Source organism: Notolabrus celidotus, chromosome 13, assembly GCF_009762535.1.
Source record: "Notolabrus celidotus isolate fNotCel1 chromosome 13, fNotCel1.pri, whole genome shotgun sequence".
NCBI classification, from domain to species: Eukaryota; Metazoa; Chordata; class Actinopteri; order Labriformes; family Labridae; genus Notolabrus; species Notolabrus celidotus.
Genome location: NC_048284.1, coordinates 8,620,070 through 8,639,452, shown reverse-complemented (window position 1 = coordinate 8,639,452; position 19,383 = coordinate 8,620,070). Strand labels below are relative to the sequence as shown.

At 41.2% G+C, this 19,383-nt stretch overlaps 1 protein-coding gene across 3 annotated transcripts in view; it reads right to left on the bottom strand.

The window, feature by feature from the left end:
* The window catches only part of sipa1l1 (signal-induced proliferation-associated 1 like 1), a 122,002-nt gene that overhangs the window by 90,087 nt on the left and 12,532 nt on the right, over positions 1-19,383 (bottom strand). For all 3 annotated transcript variants that reach the window (XM_034699077.1, XM_034699078.1, XM_034699079.1), the window contains exon 2: positions 18,074-18,240. The gene's annotated coding sequence lies outside the window, so the exon portion shown is untranslated. The remainder of the gene's footprint in view (positions 1-18,073; positions 18,241-19,383) is intronic.

Genomic DNA, 19,383 nt, shown 5'->3' with positions numbered 1-19,383 from the left:
ATAAAGTAAGAGAGGAACATGTTGAGCTGGGACTTGACACTTCTCTCTTCTGTGAGTTCACAAGTTCAACTGGGAAACCTTTCCGATCTCTCTTCTTTCCCCCATGTGTGTGCTCTCCACAGCAAGCCTAGGAATGGAGAAGTATCAAAAACTCAGGTAGCCAGGAAAGTGCCTACATCTGTGTGTCTCTAAATGTGTGTTTGTGTGTGTGTGTGTGTGTTCTCTGTCTCAAAAAGCCACCTGCACCTCACCTCCTAAAACAGACCTGCAGCAACATTAACATTTAAATGTGTGGTCAAAAGCTGCACAAAAGAAAGCTTTAATTGCTCAGCACTTCTGCTTTCTCACCCCAATCTGGCATAACACAGGCTCGCATAGTTATATTGAGTGTGTGTAGGTATGTGTGGTGTCCACTGGGAACCAACCGTGTGGTATAACCATGATAATGAAAGCTATAAATCACCCCTACCACATCCCCAGTCTCAAAGCTCATAAAACTCCAGCCTACAACAGGCTGATAACAAAAAAATGCAATTCTTTCTTTTTAAAGTTTCTTCTCTCAGTCTCTTCTTTTCTTCTCTTACTTCTGGTGTTTCACACTATAAATGATGGCAGTGGCAGGGGTAGCCATGGCACAGACAAACCACCCTTAAAACTTTGGCCTGTTGTCTCGCTCTACTACATTTATCCTGACACTAGGAGAACTATCTTTAACATGCTTCTCACAAGAACTCTTAATAGATGCTACGGTTACACTAAAATGGGATTTTTGAGATTTGCCCTAATGTCAGGGAGGTCAGATCTGCAATGAAACTATTCCTTTTAATCATGGAGTTTGACCTGATTTTGCACCAATAGGACAATTCAAATGTCATCACAATGCTACTTCTGATATAGATAACTCTATTGATGAATACTTCCCATTATTAACGTTGTCAAGTAATCCAAGTGTGCTCAGTTGTTTGCAGACAGTTATGAGAGCTTTGTTAATAATCGAGTCAGAATGCACCATGCTGGAAAGAACTAGATAAAACCAAACACTGTTATCTCATCTTCCAGGTGGCTCACAATAGGATAGGATAGGATAGGATAGGATAGGATAGGATAGGATAGGATAGGATACGATGCAATACGAGTTGGTACTGTGCAATACATTACTGTATGGTGCATTGTGGTGCAATGCAACAATGTGATACGATATGATACAATGTGATACAATGACAATGCAAAACGATTAGATTAGATATGATAATATATGGTGCAATGTGGTGCGTTGCGGTGTGGTGTGGTATGATGTTATGCAGTGCATTGTGGTGCAATACAATAATGTGATACAATATGATACGATGTGATACAGTTTGATAATATATGGTGCAATGTGGTGCGTTGCAGTGTGGTGTAGTGCAATGCGATACAATATTGATACAATACAGTGTGATGCAGTGCAATACAGTACGATGCAGTGCAGTGCAGTGCATTGTGGTGCAATACAACAATGTGTTACGATATGATACAATATGATACAATGACTAGTGATACAACGTGATTCTGTGCGATTGTATATGGTGCAATTTGATGCATTGTAGTACAATGCGTTACAATGAGGTACGATATGATGCGCTGCACACTGTGATAAGATGTGACAAGATTGGATGAGGCAAGCTAAGATTAGATCAGATAATATGAAGTGTGGTGCAATGTGATGAGATAGAATATGATACAGTACGATACGGTACCGTATGTTACAGTACAGTATGATGTGTTATAATACGGGTATCATATGTTATATATACTGTAGATAATATCCCAATACATCAATTCAGCGCAAACCAAAATTTTGCAAGACAATCATATTATCAATCATGGTGAGGAAAAGTGCAAGATTAATGCGTTATTAACTGCACTTTGGAGATGCTTCACTGAAATTAACAAGTGTATGTTTTTAGTCTGTGAACGTTTTTAATTAAGGCCTGTAAAACTTAAATACAACTCTTCCCTGGACAACAACAAAGGCTCTTTAGCACAAAATCAGTTTGTTTATTGCATGGATTGAAAATGTTTTTCATCAAAACGATCTGCAGCCTTCCTGAAAAATGACAAAATTAAAAACATGAGCAACGTCAAGATCAATTTTGCAAACTGACACAAGAAACTCTTCAAGATAGAGCCATAAAATAAATTTGGTCTCAAATGTGAGTCACAGAGGATTGTGTCTCCAGTGTAATGTGTCTCATAATAACCTTCTCTGACTGGCAGACATCATGAGACATCTAGTTTATGATCTTTGATCAAAGATTAAAGATTTTATAATAATATGTCAACCAGCAGGCTGGAGAGCATGAACCGCATGCTCTGTTTGTTTGTTTGTTTGTGTGTGTGTAATAACAGATGAAGATCCAGCTTGTAATTGAGAGCCAGATCATTTTGCCAATTGATCCAATTTTGTTTCTTAACAATATGGTAGAGTTTCTGTCCTTCTATTTTAAATCAAAGGAGGTATTATTTTTCTTTATCTATCTGAAAGTGTGTTATTTCATGGAACATAAAGTCAGGATATTTGAGTCACTGTTCGTCAGAGATGTGTGCCAATTTATCAACCCCACACACACACACAACACACACACAAACTCTTGGCAAGGAAGAAAAGCTCTGTAACATGACTAAGAGAAACTTGCGGCTCTTACATCAAGGTAAACAAAAGAAGAAGAAGAGAGGAAGTGAGTGCCGATGCTTTTAATCCTGACACCTGACGAGACAAAAGCCCAGTACTTTGAGCAATTAGCCCAGAGCCGTGTTCTCACTCTTCTCTTTGTTGTGCTGACACTCCATACAAGCTGAGCGCACCAAATGTAGTCCCAGGTAGCATCATTAACAGGCAAACCAAATACAGTGTCTGACAGCTCCGGGAGGGAACACAGCTGAAGATAACTGATCGACCAAACAGGAGCGAGCGGTCAACTGTAAACAAAGTCTCAAACAAACGTCTAAGTTTTGACAAACCGAAAGAGTCTTGGTGAAGCTGTGCCTGTAGTCAAAGGGCAAACATGGCAGCATCTGAGGTTTGCTTGAATTAATTCAAGCTGGACCCTTGAGCTACAGACACAAGCAATAGAGACCTTATCCTGTTATGCATCTCTGTAATGCTATTTCATTCTGGATAATAATAAATACAGATATGAGAACAGACACATGATACCCTGTCAAGCTTAGTTTGTCACCCACTGAACACAACCATGAGAGTATACAACGGTCATCTGTGTATCCAACACAGATACCTGGGCGGGCTGCCAAGGTATATTTTCAGCTGGCCAAGTACGAAACCGCTTTACATTTTTACATATTTCTTTTTTATTTGATCATCTGCTTAAAATATCTGCTATCTATGATTTACTCTATCTTATCTGTTAATGCATTGATTGAAGTGCATGTTAAATATGCACCCTTCTCATACTGCTGTTTGAAAAGTTACATGCAGGAGCGCTGTTGGCCTAGCGCTTTAAGCAGGTTTAAGCCCCATATACAGAAGCTACAGTTCTTGTTGCAGCAGTCCCGGGTTTGACTCCCAGCCTGGACCCTTAGCTGCATGTCTTCCCCTACTCTCTGCTCCCCACATTCTATTTCCTGTCTCTCTTCAGCTGTCCTGTCAAATAAAGGCAAAAATCCAGTGAAAGTTAATAAAAAGTTACATGCAGTTGGTTGCTGTCGATATCATTCTGCACTAGCTTCTGCTCATCCACGCGTATGTTGATATATTTTTGAATACTTAGTTTCCTCCTTTGCGTTTTGGCCTTACACCTATACGTAAACAGAGTTATTGGTCACTAAAAATTTTGGTTTTGAAAAACGCCGTCCAAGGTGGGGGTTTTCAGAAACGAAAGCTTAAAGGTGACATATCACACTTTTTTCATCAAAATATATTGGTCTAAGAGGTCCCCAAAACATGTCTTTAAAGTTTATGCTCAAAAAAACACTTTGAAATCAGATTTTGGCGTGCCTGAAAAGCCCTCTTCTTCAGTCCTCCTCAGAACACTCTGTTTTCCCTCTGACCACGCCCCCTCCGGAAGTGGATGTGCCTCGGCTCTCCGGCACGTTGATCTAATGTTTACATGTTGGCTGAATATACACGGCTGCTCAGAGATCGCGTTACTTCAACCCTCTGAATCTGATCCAGAATCTGATCCTGACGGAGAGGCGCCTGTAGCAGGACCTTTCTGAACGATTGGTCATAGATTTAGTGTTTCTTGTTGTTTTATTTATCAGTATGTAGACGTGTGTCTTGGGACACAGCTACAAACATGTAGTTTGTGGCTATGCTAACTAGCGCTAGCACTTATCCATGATAAATAAAAATCATCCACTAGATCTTCAAATCTGCAGACGTGGGGAGTAAAACCGACCTCTGCCTGAAAGGCAGCAGGACCTTTCATGAAGGATTGGTCACAGATTCTGTGTTTCTTGTTGTTTTATTTGTCAGTATGTCGACATGTGTCTTGGTACACAGCTACAGCTACGACATGTAGCTATGCTAACTAGCGCTAGCACTTATCCATGATAAATAAAAATCATCCACTAGATCTTCAAATCTGCAGACGTGGGGAGTAAAACCGACCTTTGTGTTTATTAAGACAGCCTACAACTAGCATGCCTCCCTCCTAAGCTCCTTGTTACCACACATTTGTGCAGGTAATGAAAAACGGAGGGGGGATTCAATATTATTTTATACAGTCTATGGGCTGAACAAGCTCCGAGCTCTGACTCCGTGACAGACCGGATATTGTTGTTCCGTAACAAAAACACGGAAGTCTGAAACGGCTCGTTTCACACACATTTACAGAAAGGTGGAGAAATCAGAACAGGGGCAGAATGGATTTTTTTCATTCTCGGGGGGTTTGTAGACATGCCAGGGACACATATTTCAGGTAAAGAACCATTAAAAAGTCAATTTTGCATGATATGTCACCTTCAAGGTAATGCCGACATACTTCCACCTGGCAATTGTCCAAGCCAAGATGGTGGGTGACTGGTTTGTTTACATCTACTCGGTACTGTTAGGTCTAATTGCATGTTAAGAAGAAAACAATGCTGTTCTTTATCATTATACCACAGCATAGAATGCGTTTTTAATTGGCCACTGTGTACACAGTTTAAAGAACGCTGTTTATGATTACTACTCACACAAGAAGACGTTGAAAATGTTTGTCTGTTGTGTTTGACATGAAGGACTGAGTACCATTCTCACCACCTACTGGCTTGACATATTTATGCAGGTGTTTTCAACCATTTCTGCGTTGTCGTGTGGGTAGAGAAATATTCAAAAACTCCTCAGGTGTGGATAGAATATGTTTTGAAGGGGCGCCGTTGGCTTAGCGTCATAAGCACACGCCCCATAAACAGAGGCTATAGTCCTTGTTCTAGCGGTCGCAGGTTCAATTCCCGGCCAGGTCTTCCCCCACTCTCTACTCCCCAAATTGTCCGTCTCTCTCCAGCTTTCCTATCCAATAAAACATAACTTATAAAAGTGTTTTAAAGAATTTATTTTGAAGATGGAGAGAGAGAACACATTTTTAGAAATATCTGTTTTACATGTGGATGTGGTCTTAGTTTTGGATCATTGTGAGACACTATATTATTATTCATTCTTGTCTAAACACAGACCACCTGTTGTGGCATCAGAATATAGAGTGAAAAGATTTCCAATGGGAGTTATGTAAGTCAGCGTCTTTATAACACATGTTGCTGATGATTAATGTCAAAAGATCAGACACATACGGAAAAGATAGAACGTAGGAGGTAAAGTGGGGCATGTTGCTTTGTGTGTTATGAGAGTAGAGCTGCGTGTGTGTGTGTGTGTGTGTGTGTAGGGGGGGTTACAGAAAAGAAAACAAAGGTTGATCAAATCAATGTCATTTGTGAACACAAGCTAAGCTGACCTGGAGAATAAAGCACAGTTAATGCATAATGTAACCCCATAATAGAATGAATAGATATACTGTATGACATCACATGAATGAAAATAGGGTAATGTATTTCGAGCACCGCCCACCCTCCCGCCTACAGCTTCAAACACTGGTGATTGCAACACCATCTAAAGAAAGCTCATATTTCGGTGTTACGGCAATCACACTCAACAGCAGCTCATTTAAAAAGGGAGACCAATCAGCAATCAGTAAAACTTGGTGTTGCATGAATGTGACTATTCATAGACACAAGATACAGAGGAGCATGGTAGAAACCCACTGACAGAGAAAAACTACACTTGTATTGATTAAGCATGAACCAGCTAAGTGGCTAATGGGTGTAAGCCACCGGTTACAAGATGAAGCCGATTGACAAGTGCATGTTTAATGGGCGTGAGAAACGGCGTGCAGGGGTTCCTGGGTAATGGCTGTTATAGGGTATGGGGAGGGGAGGAGGATCGGGCTGTAGACAGCAAGCCCTGTGACACTTTGACAGATGTGAAGCTATGCACCTCCCAAAAGAGGCAGCACAGAGAAAAGGCTTTTGAATAAGAGGTCCGCTGCTAAGCTTTCTGTGCAGTGCCCTCAGCCCCGCAGCTCACAGCCAAAGAAAGGGTCAAGCCGTTGCTTGACTACAGGCATCTGGGGCTTTTCCTGGCAAAACAAAACAATTAAGTGCGGGGGCTGGATCTTCTTGAGGTTCACCTTTCCCTCTCTCTCCCTCGCACTCAAGACTCTAAAACCTCTTTCGCTCCACACTCCTATTTTCTCTTCCCTCAGCCTTTCCCCTTGGCATGGATCAAATGTCTTTTAATTTCCTTCTTCTCGACTTCCCCTCTCTCCTCTGACTTTGCTTTTCTCTCTGGCTTGTCTTCTGCCACGAAGCCTCATTTTTGATCCATGTTTCTCAATGGCCTCTTCACTCTTAGCTCATCTCCCTCTGTATAACACCTCAGACTCATTTAAGGGCTGAAACAGAGCTGCAGGGTGTAGACAGACAGTGCCACAGGCAAACTTTTGCACAGGATACCCAGAGGGGTGTCTGCAGATCCCCCGCCATGCTCCCCTTGGATTGTCAAAGTCTGGGTAAGCTAGGATGGGAGTAAAAGCTAACAGAGGACGAGTCCCTGCTGTGGGTTTTCAGGCACCATTTGTGGACAAGGTTACAAACTACAAGGTTTCATCCTTCCACCAATCACTCCAGGGCCCCTGAGCCTGAGGCCTCTCTGTGTGGTCTGGTTCAAAACTATAAACAGTGAAATTATAAACAATAAGCTTAACCTAAAACTTTAGTGTGATACATAGCACTTGGAAGAATAGAAATGTGACAATGTATTGGCGACGAAGTACTCGTTAAGTGTTTTAAAGGTACAGTACATCTAGCGCACAGATTCCAGATTGAAACGCTCCCCTGTTCACTCCTCTCTAGGTGAACTTCAAAGAACGATGGTGGCCTTCGAGGACAAAAAGCTCCCTTGGTGCTTGACAAGAATGATCCTCCATCTGGCAAGATTTTACCATCAAAAACAAACTAACACAGATTATTTTGTGCCCAACAACAACCACTCACTTCTTCATCTTTTTGGCAGGCACTCACTAAACACACACAAAAAAAGAGTATGTTCTACGGCAATCCAAGATGGCAGCCTCCATGGAAGGGGACCTGCTCCTTATTCATAAATAAAAGGCCCAGACACTAATTGAGACTTACTTAAGAGTACATTTCTGGGTGCAGACTAAGTTGCGCCCATGTAGCAGGCGGCACAGGTTTGAATCCAGCCTGTGGCCCCTTTCCTGCATGTCATTCCCCCACTCTCTCCCAGTTTCCTACACTATCTACTGTCCTCTCTCTCTATCAATAAAGGTGTAAAAGCCCCAAAAATATAAAATTATAGCACATTTATTCCAAGTCGGTTCTGCGACATGCCGCTAAATTATACACACTGTACCTTTAAGACACATTTGCATCACTTCTTAGATTTTGTGTGTTTTTAAATACGTCTTCCAGCCGATCAGAGTTCAGTCCTTGCACAACAGAATCATAATGTATGAAATAAACAAGCTGAGCTAATGTTAGTAACAGCTAACTGCTGCGTAAAAATTACATATAGTAACTTTAATCTCCAAAATCTGTAGCGTGGTTGTATTTTTCCCTCGCCCAGCTCCTGCTCTGAGACATGTCCTCATTTGTCAGACTATTCTGACCTGCATGTCCTCTATTCCTGAATGAAAACAGGAACAGCTCTCAGATGTTTGATATTAATTTGTTTGACAATACAGGCAATCGAACCAAGCCTGCTTGTGGTTCAACAACTCAAAATATGTAGGAAAGAAACTCCGCCTGCCCTCAGGGTGCCCAGCTGGCAGCGCTCTCTCTCCCAGCTGGACATTGTATGCTCTAATGGAAAACACTGACGTCCAACAACCATCAAGAACCTCACCGTTTTTTTTAGTTACAAGACTTCTTTGGGATATAACATGAAGGAGACTGCTGTCAATGGTGCTGCCGACACTCCTTTCAATTCCTAATTGCTGATGACAAGAGCATTTCGACAGTCTTGTGTAGGCTTGTTCAAAACAAACTTCAATTTAATGGCACATGTGGGAGAACCTCGGTTTGTCTTGCTGTTATGCCGCTTCAGAGACAAAGAGTTGAAGATAAAACACAGACGCCTCTTCCTTTAATTACAGAGGTCTGGAAGGCCAACGTGATGAGCTTTTAATGATAGTGACTCTGATGTAGGCTGTTAAAAACCAAGCTGGTGGGTCGATAGGCCTCTTCCTGATAGACACCTTTAGCGCATTATTCAGTCTTTATTCAGGCTTTATGCTGCTTGCATAAAAGAGAAAACACCCTCCGGCTGGGGAAATTAGCAATAACAACGTCTTCACAGAAGTTCCTGTCCACAATCACACAGTAACACATTGCCTTCATGAGGGGAACAGATAGTGTGCAGCAGAACTAACTAGTGTAAGCTGTCTGTGTCACAGCATATGATGAAAGGATACTTCTTAGTGCTCTGCTCAGCTGAGAAGTGGCTGTGGGGATAAGAGGGAGCCACAGGAGGATGCTTAAGTCGTCGAGAGAAAGAAAGAAAGATGGCTTCTAATTACCGTAGTTGGAACCCCGCATTATCATTATTACACCGCGAGGTTTCTGACAACACAACAACTGTGCTGCCATGGCAACAAAGAGCCGGAAGAGAGAGAGAGACGTCGGCGCCTGTCGTGTCACGTTTTCACTGCCCACATGTGAGCAGCGCGTTCAGTGTCAGTGTGTTTCGCCGACCTGTGCTCTCCTCCTGCACCTCACTCCGCTGAGCGCAGGTGGGCACATCAGTCTGCTTGGCTGGCACCGCTTCACCCATGGGCTAAACAACGCAGCACAGCTGGGATCATCTGATATTATGTAACGGCAAGCAGCAGCAGCACCACCCCCGCAGGCCCTGTTCACACTACCCCTCTCCTCCTACTCCGCCTCCCACTTGTGCACCATTGGCCATTTGCAAGCTAGAGGTGCATTGTGAGAGAAGAGTACTTTCACAAAACCTGTGTGTGTGGATATTTGTGGAGGACTGAGCTGTGCAAAACTAAAAAATTTAAGAAGAAGCCCTCGCATGGAGAGAATATCAAACAGTTTAAGGCCGATCTCTGAGTATCTGCGTGTTCTTGTAACAGTTTTTCCCTCAATAACCTTCAAATTCATCTCACTGAATGAAACTAATGACTCTGTTCTTTGTGAAGCTCCACTTTTTTCTGTCACTGCTTTAAATTTCTAAAAAACGGTTGATTAAATATCCATCATCGATCCCACAAGTGATTCTGCCTTTACTCCTTGGAAACAAATTTTGTTACTAAGCAATACTTGCCAAAAGTGGAATGGCACCCGTTGCCTGGCAACATTAGCTTATTGAATCTCATATCAGGAAGCGATGAGCAGCCGTGGTGTTTGGAGCTACAAACCTCCAGATACTCCTCTCTCTCATCTCAGGTATACAGGCTGTGATGTCCAGCTACAATAATGCTGCTCAGTTCATCTGATATCCTTTTATAGCTCAGCACACTCACTCTCATAATCCTATAGACGAGCACATGATCCTCTGAGTCACTGAGACACAGGATCCCTACAAGCGTCAGGATCATATGCATTCTAAATGTGGAAGAAAAGGAAATTCATCTGTGTCTATTAATCACTTGATTCTTTAATCAAGCCAAAATGTCAAAAAATAGCTGCTTTGTTTATTCCCCTGTGGAAAGACTAAGATATTTATGATCAATGCTCATTGATTTTTACTGAGATTACTCCTGTTTGAGGCCAAAAGACACAAAACAATCCTGACTTCTCCAATATTTCATTTTTTACCAGTCGGAGCACTCCGGTTATTTGCACAGACTTTGTATTTGCCGCCTAAATGAATGATCAAAATGTTGAAATCATCAATAAAAATATTTAAACATAGATTAATATGTTCAGCTTTACATTATAATCAGCTAGAATCAAAAGTACTTCATTTATCCAGATAAAAAATAAGATTATTGAAAGAAGTAGAAATAAAATAAGAAATAAAGCCTGAATAAAATAAAATAAAAATAGTAAATAAGCACAAAATATTTAGAATAAGCTATTTACAAGCACTGAAAATTAAAGTAATATATACAAAGAGCAAATGGTAGATATTTCTAACTATTCTGCACTTCTGTATATACTTTATTATTATGTTTTATTATTTATTTTATTCTATTTTATTTTATTCTATTTTATTTTATTTTATTTTTATTTATTTTGTACTTTATTTTATTCTAATTGTATTCATATTTATATCTTATTTTATTCCTTCTTTCTATTAATATTATAGCTTTCTTACATACTGTTTATAAGAACATACTGTAATAACTAAATTCCCCCCGGGATAAATAAAGTTTCTCTGATTCAGATTCTGATATTAAAAACAATAAGGATACAGCCTTCATAAATATAAACTCTTTCTTCTAATTACACAGTATTGTTATTGTCTGTAAAATTCAGTAATAAAAAAAAAGTAATAATATTGTTGCAGATGTGAGTCGATGATCATGTCACTGATTTTATCAAATTGGTCTATGATCTGACACCTGACTTCCACCAGATCTGAGTCCGTTCTTCAGGACCGCCGGACCTCTGGAGTCATGAGATCAAGGTTTCTCCTCTGTAATTACTGGATCAATGATGATCCTCCTCCTCCTCTCCTCATTCATGTTGTCTTGATCGTCCTCTGAAAACCTCTAACTTGTTGACTCCAAGTCTGGCTCCACTCATCATGATGTTTTGTTGTTGTTAAGTGAAATACGAACTGGCGTCAACACAGAGTGATTTATTCTGAAAATAAGCTGAATGTTTTCATTTTGTTTCGGTGCCTGACTTCCTGTCACGCTTAGAATGCCAACCGCCACTGAAGTGAATCAAAACAGGATAATATTTTGACTTTGTGAAAAAGTAAATGAGTTAAAGAAGACAAAATGATCATATCCTGTCGTGACTGAACTTTGGATTAGTCCCATTAGTATCCCCCTGCAAGGTCAGTTGCTCAAATTCCACTGGTTATTTTGTAAAGGTGTGTTCACTTACTTGCGGAGAGGAAAACTAACTTTGAATAACAACAGGCTTATTTCTATTAAAGCAGTGATGTTAATGGGAGATCATAAAATACAGAGAATAAGAGAGTCGGGCTGAAGTGAGGCCCTTCATTTCAAACTCTCCTCAACCGTGTCTGTTTTTCCCCCCTGAGTGCTTTATGAGATGTTAGAGGGCTTCAGACAGTGGCTTCATTAAACACAACCCTGTGGGCCATCATTGAAGCAGCTTTCCTTCTTAACTGGCCTGTTGTCATTAGAAATAACCATTAGGGTAGTCGACTCTGTCCCATGCACCAGTTGCTTCTTAATGAAAAACAGCAGCCTGCTTAAGCTCACACGTCTCACATCCACAAACCGCAGATCAAGCTTTCCTCCACACAGCTGGAAGGACCCAGCGGAGGCATTAGCGAGGAGTTGTCAGAACGCCACTGGAATGGATCAAAGCGCTACGTGGTAAGCCGCCTCCGATTTCCATTTAAAGCACTTGCCATTGAGTGATTCGCTCAATACGAGCGCCTAGGTAACAAGACAACAGCAGTGTGAGACTATGGTGATAGGGAGGGATGAAGGTGTGAAGAGGAGGAGAAAAGAGCAGGCTGCATGGGAGGTTTTCACAGACCAGGTCAACATCATTTACGCCCAGAGTCCAGCATTTTTTTGCATGATCATATACTGTGTATAAGGAGTGGATGCAGACACTGTCACAGCAATTTTTTCAATAACAGGTAGACTCTTCCTGCTGAGCTGCTATCACAGCTAACTCTGAACACATCAACACTCGATCAATGATCCTGCTGGATTGATTAAAGCCTGAAAGGGAAGCTGCACTAAAGTGAAAGACCCTGACTTTACAACATCTTTTCTTTCTGTATTCTACATGGTGGTGAGGACAAATACAGACAATCAAACAAGATAAATGCAGTGGGTTTTTTGTGCACATATGCAATAAACAGATATGTTCTATTTTCTGGACTGACAGTCTCTTTTTCACAAACAAAACTAACCCTGTTACTGTTTCCACCACATTTGGTTTCGCCCGCTGATAGCGTCTCTGACACAGGTTGAGAAAGTAAAGTGGTGAGAGAACAGTGTAGCGACAAGTTTCCTAAAAGATTCACCAAAAGACATGTGGTGCAGATTTGTTTCTTGTGTCATCAATAGTTTAACTGTGTTCAAATGTATTTTTTTTAGCATGTCAAGCATTGTGACAGTAACTTTTCTAAAACGAAAGCTTGAGTGCTTCCAGTAAACCACACAAGACACCAATGCGCGTACATGCAGGTGACACCTCTGAAAATAAACATTGCGGCAAGTACATGTGGCCAAATATCAACAAGTGGTTCTAGTGTGTGGCGGCAAAACTGTGATGCTGGCAGTGTTTACTTGCAGATCAGTTAAGAGGACAAGAAACTGGTGGGTTTTTACTTTTCACGAGGCACCAAGAAAAGCTGCAGTATGGCGTGATTTAGGCCCCATGACTGACATTGCACATGTAGCGATGAGGCTTTTAAACATGTACGCATCAAAGACATCAAGGAGTGTTTAAGGCAACCAATGCGGTTACCACCTGCTGGCTGAGTGTCATATTGCAGGTTCATGTTACTTCAGCATTGGTTACCATTTTAAAACCATGAGACTATATCCTCCTTATATCAAGTCATATGATATTAGTATTAATTATTATTAGTAGTAGTAATAGTAGTATTGTAGTATTATGATTATATAATTAATAAGTACAATAATAATATTAATAATAATTGGTAGAACTTTAATAGCGCTTTTCTATAAGTCACTTGATATGAAGTGTGAAAAATAAAAATATATATAATATAGACAAAGTTTCTGTATAATGTCTCTATAAAGTAGACTGTCTCTTTTTTGGTTATTAACATTTTGGTCTATAAAATGTTAAAAAAATAAAATAGTTCCATCACAATCAGGACCTAAGACGACATTTTCAAACTCCCATACACAATCCAAAAATCAAGTTTACTATCAAGTTGCAAAAAAACTGTTTTTTCAGCTGCAACCATTTTACTCAACATGAAAACATAAGAATTCCAACCTGCTCCAACTCATGCCCTTTTCCTCTATTGAGCCTTTGTTATTGAAAATGAAAGAATAAATTAGCTTTGACTTTTTTTTCAGTCCACAAGCTATCCTAGAACAGGTTGGCCCTCTAACCCACAGAGGGTCAGCGAGGTTGGGTCTGCATTCACTAACTGACAGCAGGAACAAAGCCCATTGGAGCTGGTCTCTCTGCAACATCGTGTCCTAGTGAGTGCAGCCCAACACTTCCAATCCTGTTGTTCAAATAATCATTAACCAGTGCAGCCCTTGGTAAATATTTTAAGAACCTCTGTAAAGTAGAAGGTAAATACACACCGCAGAGGGCCGATTGTAAACACGTACGTACATACGCAGTCTAAGGACAGAGTAAGGGGGGTAGTGTGTCACGCAGATTTCATTGTTCTCATGTAAAGCTCAATGGAAGTTGAAAAAACAATGACATCATCCCTATTGTGTGTGCACAAGACATTCTCACACATTCCTCCGCATGCCGTAGTGCAGACATTGCTCATCTAAAAGCATGATACGTTGAAAGAAGTGAAACTGGAACACTGGAGCAAACATTTGATCTTCAAAAAAGTGGTGAACCTGAAATCTATTAAGCTCCAGAATGGAAACTCCACTCTGGCTCGCAAGGCCGTCACCTAACACGCAAAAAACACACTCCCCCTTCTTGGATGAGCACTGAAAGGTTGCAGTGAGGACTACAGATCATGACAGGCCACTTTCCTGTTTGGGTTTCTGCTTCCACCACCTGCAAGCCAGATGTGGCTGGACTGGATATCGTGGCCTCAATTCCCTGGTTTAGAGGAAAACTGTCTTCAGATCCTTTTGAGTCAACCGGATTCTCAAGTCTGGTTTATTTTTACGGTGGACTCAACAGAATGAGATAATGATTCAGTGTGTCAATCAGTTTGTTGAATCATCAGCTCGAACTATATATAAACCGTATATTCAATCTATATATATTATAACGCCAAACAGTAGCTGGTTCAACCTCCTCAGAAGATACAATTGCCCTCTAATTGTCTGATAGCACTGCAAATGAATGCACTAAAGTTCTGAATTGTGAAGTAATGTGAAAAAAACTTAGGTAGTAAGGGGGCGACGTTGGTCTAGTGGTCTAAGCGTGCACCCCATATACAAAGGCCATAGCTTGTCGCAGAGGTCGCAGGTTCAATTCCAGCCTCCACCATTCACTGCATGTCCTCCCCCACTCTCCACTCCCTCACATTTCCTGTCTCTCTTCAGCTCTCCTATAAAAGCGAAAATGCACAAAAAATATAACTTAGAGAAAAAACAGGTAGCAAAGTAAAAATGAGAGTCCATTAAGCTCCACATTAGCTTTGTATCCGGCTCCTATCAAGTGTTCGTGAGGAATCCACTGTTATCAGCATTGTCTCTGGCTCTGTGTCAGTGTGTGGAGCTGCTAAGCAGGAAGACTGTCGAGGGTTCAGCCAACAGCTGCAGCTGCTCTCAGTGCATCAGGATGGATTTATGTGTTTACCTCTCTTGGCACAGTCCAGGACCTCCTGGAACCCTGGAACCCCAGCAAGATGTCAGTGATTACAGGGATCCACCAGGGCTCTGTTTGCCCTGCACAATAAGCCAGTGCCTGAAGCCTTGTTCGACTTTGCAGTGAGACTTGACATCAATGCAAATGCACTCAATTTGCATGTAGCTTCATTTTTCATTGATTTTGTGCATATGAAATAAAACTCTGTGATCCCAACTCTGCTATAAAAACATCTTCTACCAGTGTGTGGTCAGCTGAGTGATTGACAACAAGAATCAACGCAGCGACAGCTCAGCATATGCAAGTAACAATCATCTCCATGTCTGCTCCCTTCAGTGTTCAGTGTTCAGTGTTCAGGGTTATAGGTGGCTGGTGCTGTGGCATCAAATATTCAGAGCCCGCTGGGTAAAGCTCAAACTGTAATTGGCTTAGAACAGACAAATCGTATCAGGACTGTCAATTAAATGTGATCAAACCAAATCCACACAATCCTGGAGCTTATCCTCCTCAGTGTCTGAGTGAAGGCTGTTAGACTCTTGATAACAAATAACTCAAGATGTTGTATAATAGAGGTTGTTGCTTATTTAGTGAAGAAAATTCAATACATGCAAACTAGGGCAGCAGTAGACTCTGAGTTTTGATGGTAAAGGTGCAGGGATCCGTTTTTTTGGCCCTGGATCCTGATCTGATACTTGTATTAATAACATGGGACAAACTACAGAGCTCCAAATGTCTGTTATAAACTGACAGCAGTCACATCATGTTCTAAATCACCTCGTATGTTGTCACAACTTTGCAATACAGCTCAGGTAAAGGGGTTTCTGGACTGAGAGTCGAGAAGGCAGGATATACCGTGGATCTGGAAGGTCCAAAACGCGGCATGAACCTGCATAAACCTGCATTCTTTACCACAGAGATGGGCTACTAGTCCAAAGCAGTGAATTCAGCCACCTTCTCTGTCATCTTTTTGGACTTTTCACCCTCTAGCTGATGTTCAAACTTTTTTTAAGGCCAGAGTTTGTTGCTTTAGCACAGCAGACTTTCCCTGTTGCTTTATTAGTGATTATTAGTGATACTGTTGCCTGTTTAGTTTTAAGAGGTCTTTGGTAGTATTCAACGTGTCTCGACTGCTTCCGCCTTGCAAAATGATCATGATTTCGCAGTTGGACTTTAAAATATTTCTACCCTGCTGACATTTTAGTCAAGGGCTTCTTAATGCTAACTTTCTCACATGTTTTCATTCTGACACAAATTGTGCTAAGTTCCCGACAGCTGACGTAAATTATGCGTTGAGATCAGCGAGAGGAAACTCAGCTTATCACTCCTCCAGATGTCCTGAGGCAGTTGAAGACATACAGATAACCAAATTGCATCACTTTTATTCTTGCACATCATAACCTGGTCTGTTTGCCCTGGAAAAAGGGAGACCTCATGAGCTATCTGCATCTCCCTCTATCCCTCTTTCTACCCCAACTCAGTCTTAGCAGATGTGCGTCTAACATGAGTCTGGTCCTGCTGGAGGTTTCTGCCTGTTAAAGGAAGTTTGTGCTTGCCGCTGTAACTTGCTAAATGCTGCAAAGTGCTCTGTTCATGGTGGATTACGATGAGATCCGACTGAGTCCTGTCTGTAAGATGGGACTGGATCTCACGGATCCGTGTCCGGTCCGTCTCTGATCCGTCGCGGTACCAGATCTGATAGGTTTTTATTCTAGTCAATGTGTTAACTTCCACTGGATCTGCTCCCTTGCAGATATCAGATACCCAAGACTTCTATTTTTGCCAGATGCCCAAGCACGGCGCATCAATATGCACAGACCAGATGGAGCAGGACAGGAAGTTAGGCACCAAAACAAAATTAAAACATCCGGTTGATTTTCAGAATAAAACACTCTGCGTTATCACCCGATCGTTTTTCACTTAACCACAACAACAAACTGTCATGATAAGCGGAGTCAGGCCTGGAGTCAACAGGTCAGAGGTTTTCAGAGGACCATAAAGACAACATGGATGAGGAGAGGAGGAGGAGAATCCTTGATTTAGCGGGAAAACCTCGTTCACATGACTCCTGCTCCGTGCTGCATTGACAGTGGGTGTTGACGGATGGGAGAGGACAGACCCGGACCAGAGCAGATAGGAGACGGACCTGATACGGATCTGGTGGAAGTGCTGTGTCATCCTGTCTTGATGTTGGGTCTTTGTTAATAATATAACAGAGTACAGTCTAGACCTGCTTCGTTTGTAAAGCATCTTGAGATAACATTTGGTGTGATTTGGTGCTATATAAATAAAGATTGAGTGATTGAGCTGTGAACACATGCTGTAACCAGGTACTCTGTAACTGATGATTCACATCATCAACTTTTAGGGAGCAGCTCTGAGGTAGACGTCAGCTTTGAAACAAAGTCATCAGGGGCTTTCCTAACACTACAGACTGCTGAGCTTCTCACTGATTCTCTTTTCATAATGTTTTAAATCATGTGAAGTAATGAACTCAGCTCTGCTTGAAATGTGAGCTACAGTATCTTCACTTAACCCCTCCCAAACTGCTGCATTACCAGAAAAATCAACCTGGCCACAAATTCTGATTGGTTCATTAAGACTCAGTGGGGCTTTACAAGCGAAGAAGAGAACTCAAAGTGACAGCCAAATCACAGAATCTGTCAATTATAGCACAACTTAATGAATCGATTTCAAAGATGGGAAACAACTTGAAAAGCCTCCTGACTTTAAAGCTAGATTCCCCTCTCTGAACCAACTCTGAGCACCAGGGCGGATCTGCGATATGTGATATGACACAGAAGAACACAACCTCCCTCACATCTTCAGCGCATGAAATAGGCAGCTGCTTCAAACCTGGCTGAAAGTTCTATACTCTGCATGTGGTAGAGATTGAGTCTGATCAAAAAGGAAAACTTACTGCAAACAGATGACAGCTTTCCCTCCAACTTCAGAGTAGTAACAGTTTCCTTTCGATCAGAGAGGCGACTCCATCCAGCAGTGATGAACAATGACCAGGATATGTCTTCTTTTAATCCTGCGCCTCTGTTTCCTCTTCTTGTGTGCCTGTTGTCAGAGGGTGTTTCCCTGCAGCGGCACAATAAAAGACAGAATATGTTAAGGAAATCAAATACTTGGCACTTTGCCTCTTCTACAAGCTACAGACACAACCTAAACATCTGCATTTTTTATAGACGTTGGCTCTTAATTGCCTGATTTTTTATTTTTTATTCCAACATGCTCTGAAGTGGCCTCATGAAACCAACCCTTGATGAATATATTCTACAGTAAGTCTTATTTCTGGTGCTTCATTTTCACTGGTATGTAGACAGCAGTGAAGCGCATCTTGCCAGCTTGTACCCAAAGAAGATATCACTGTTTACAAAAGGGAGTAATGCAAATCACTTACAAGCTTTGTATAGATTCCTTCATCCATCAAACACACAGTGAAAGTCTACAGCACACGCAGGGAGCAGGAATGTCATTTTAAAATCTGAACTGGGCGCATTATGTAATAGAATTAGCTATGAGTAATTCAGGCATTAAATTGAGTGGCCTCTCATGCCATCATGCTGCTTGAATGCCAACACAGTCCCACGAGGCCGGGTCAGATGTTCCAGGAGGATATGGGTGCTAAAAGTTAGCATTGTTCATGTGTAACTGGATTGTTCTGCATCATGGTATTTAGAGTGTATTAATAACCACTCTGATGCTAAGTGAAAGGGGAAGTGCATCACCAGCAGGCTTATTGAATATGGGTGGGCCTTCTAACTTGGGCTGTCACAATCACAGAATTTCAACTTTACTACTCAAAATCAAACTATATCAATACCTGATTTGATACGACCGCAACAAAAATCAAACTCCTTGGTACCCATGATGGAACATCTTCCTTTTTTTTTTTAATTAACACATTACAAAAGGTTCAGGTTCAGAAAAAGAATCACAAAAGAGACCAATATTTGACATACTGATAACATCTTATATTCAGTTTTACTGCTTTGTTTTCATTAGTGATGCTCGCTCTCTTTACTTTATATCTATGTAACTCGACCACAGCTCCTCTCTCTCTTTCACTCACAAAAGAGCAGCAAGCTCTCTCTGTGTGTTTAAAAGGAAACTAAGATCTGCCTTTTAATCTGGCTTTTAACTCAGAGTGATTTAAGAGTTTAATGAAAGTGTTTATTGACTATGCAATAGTTTCTTCTTTTTGTATTTATTTTGTTTTAT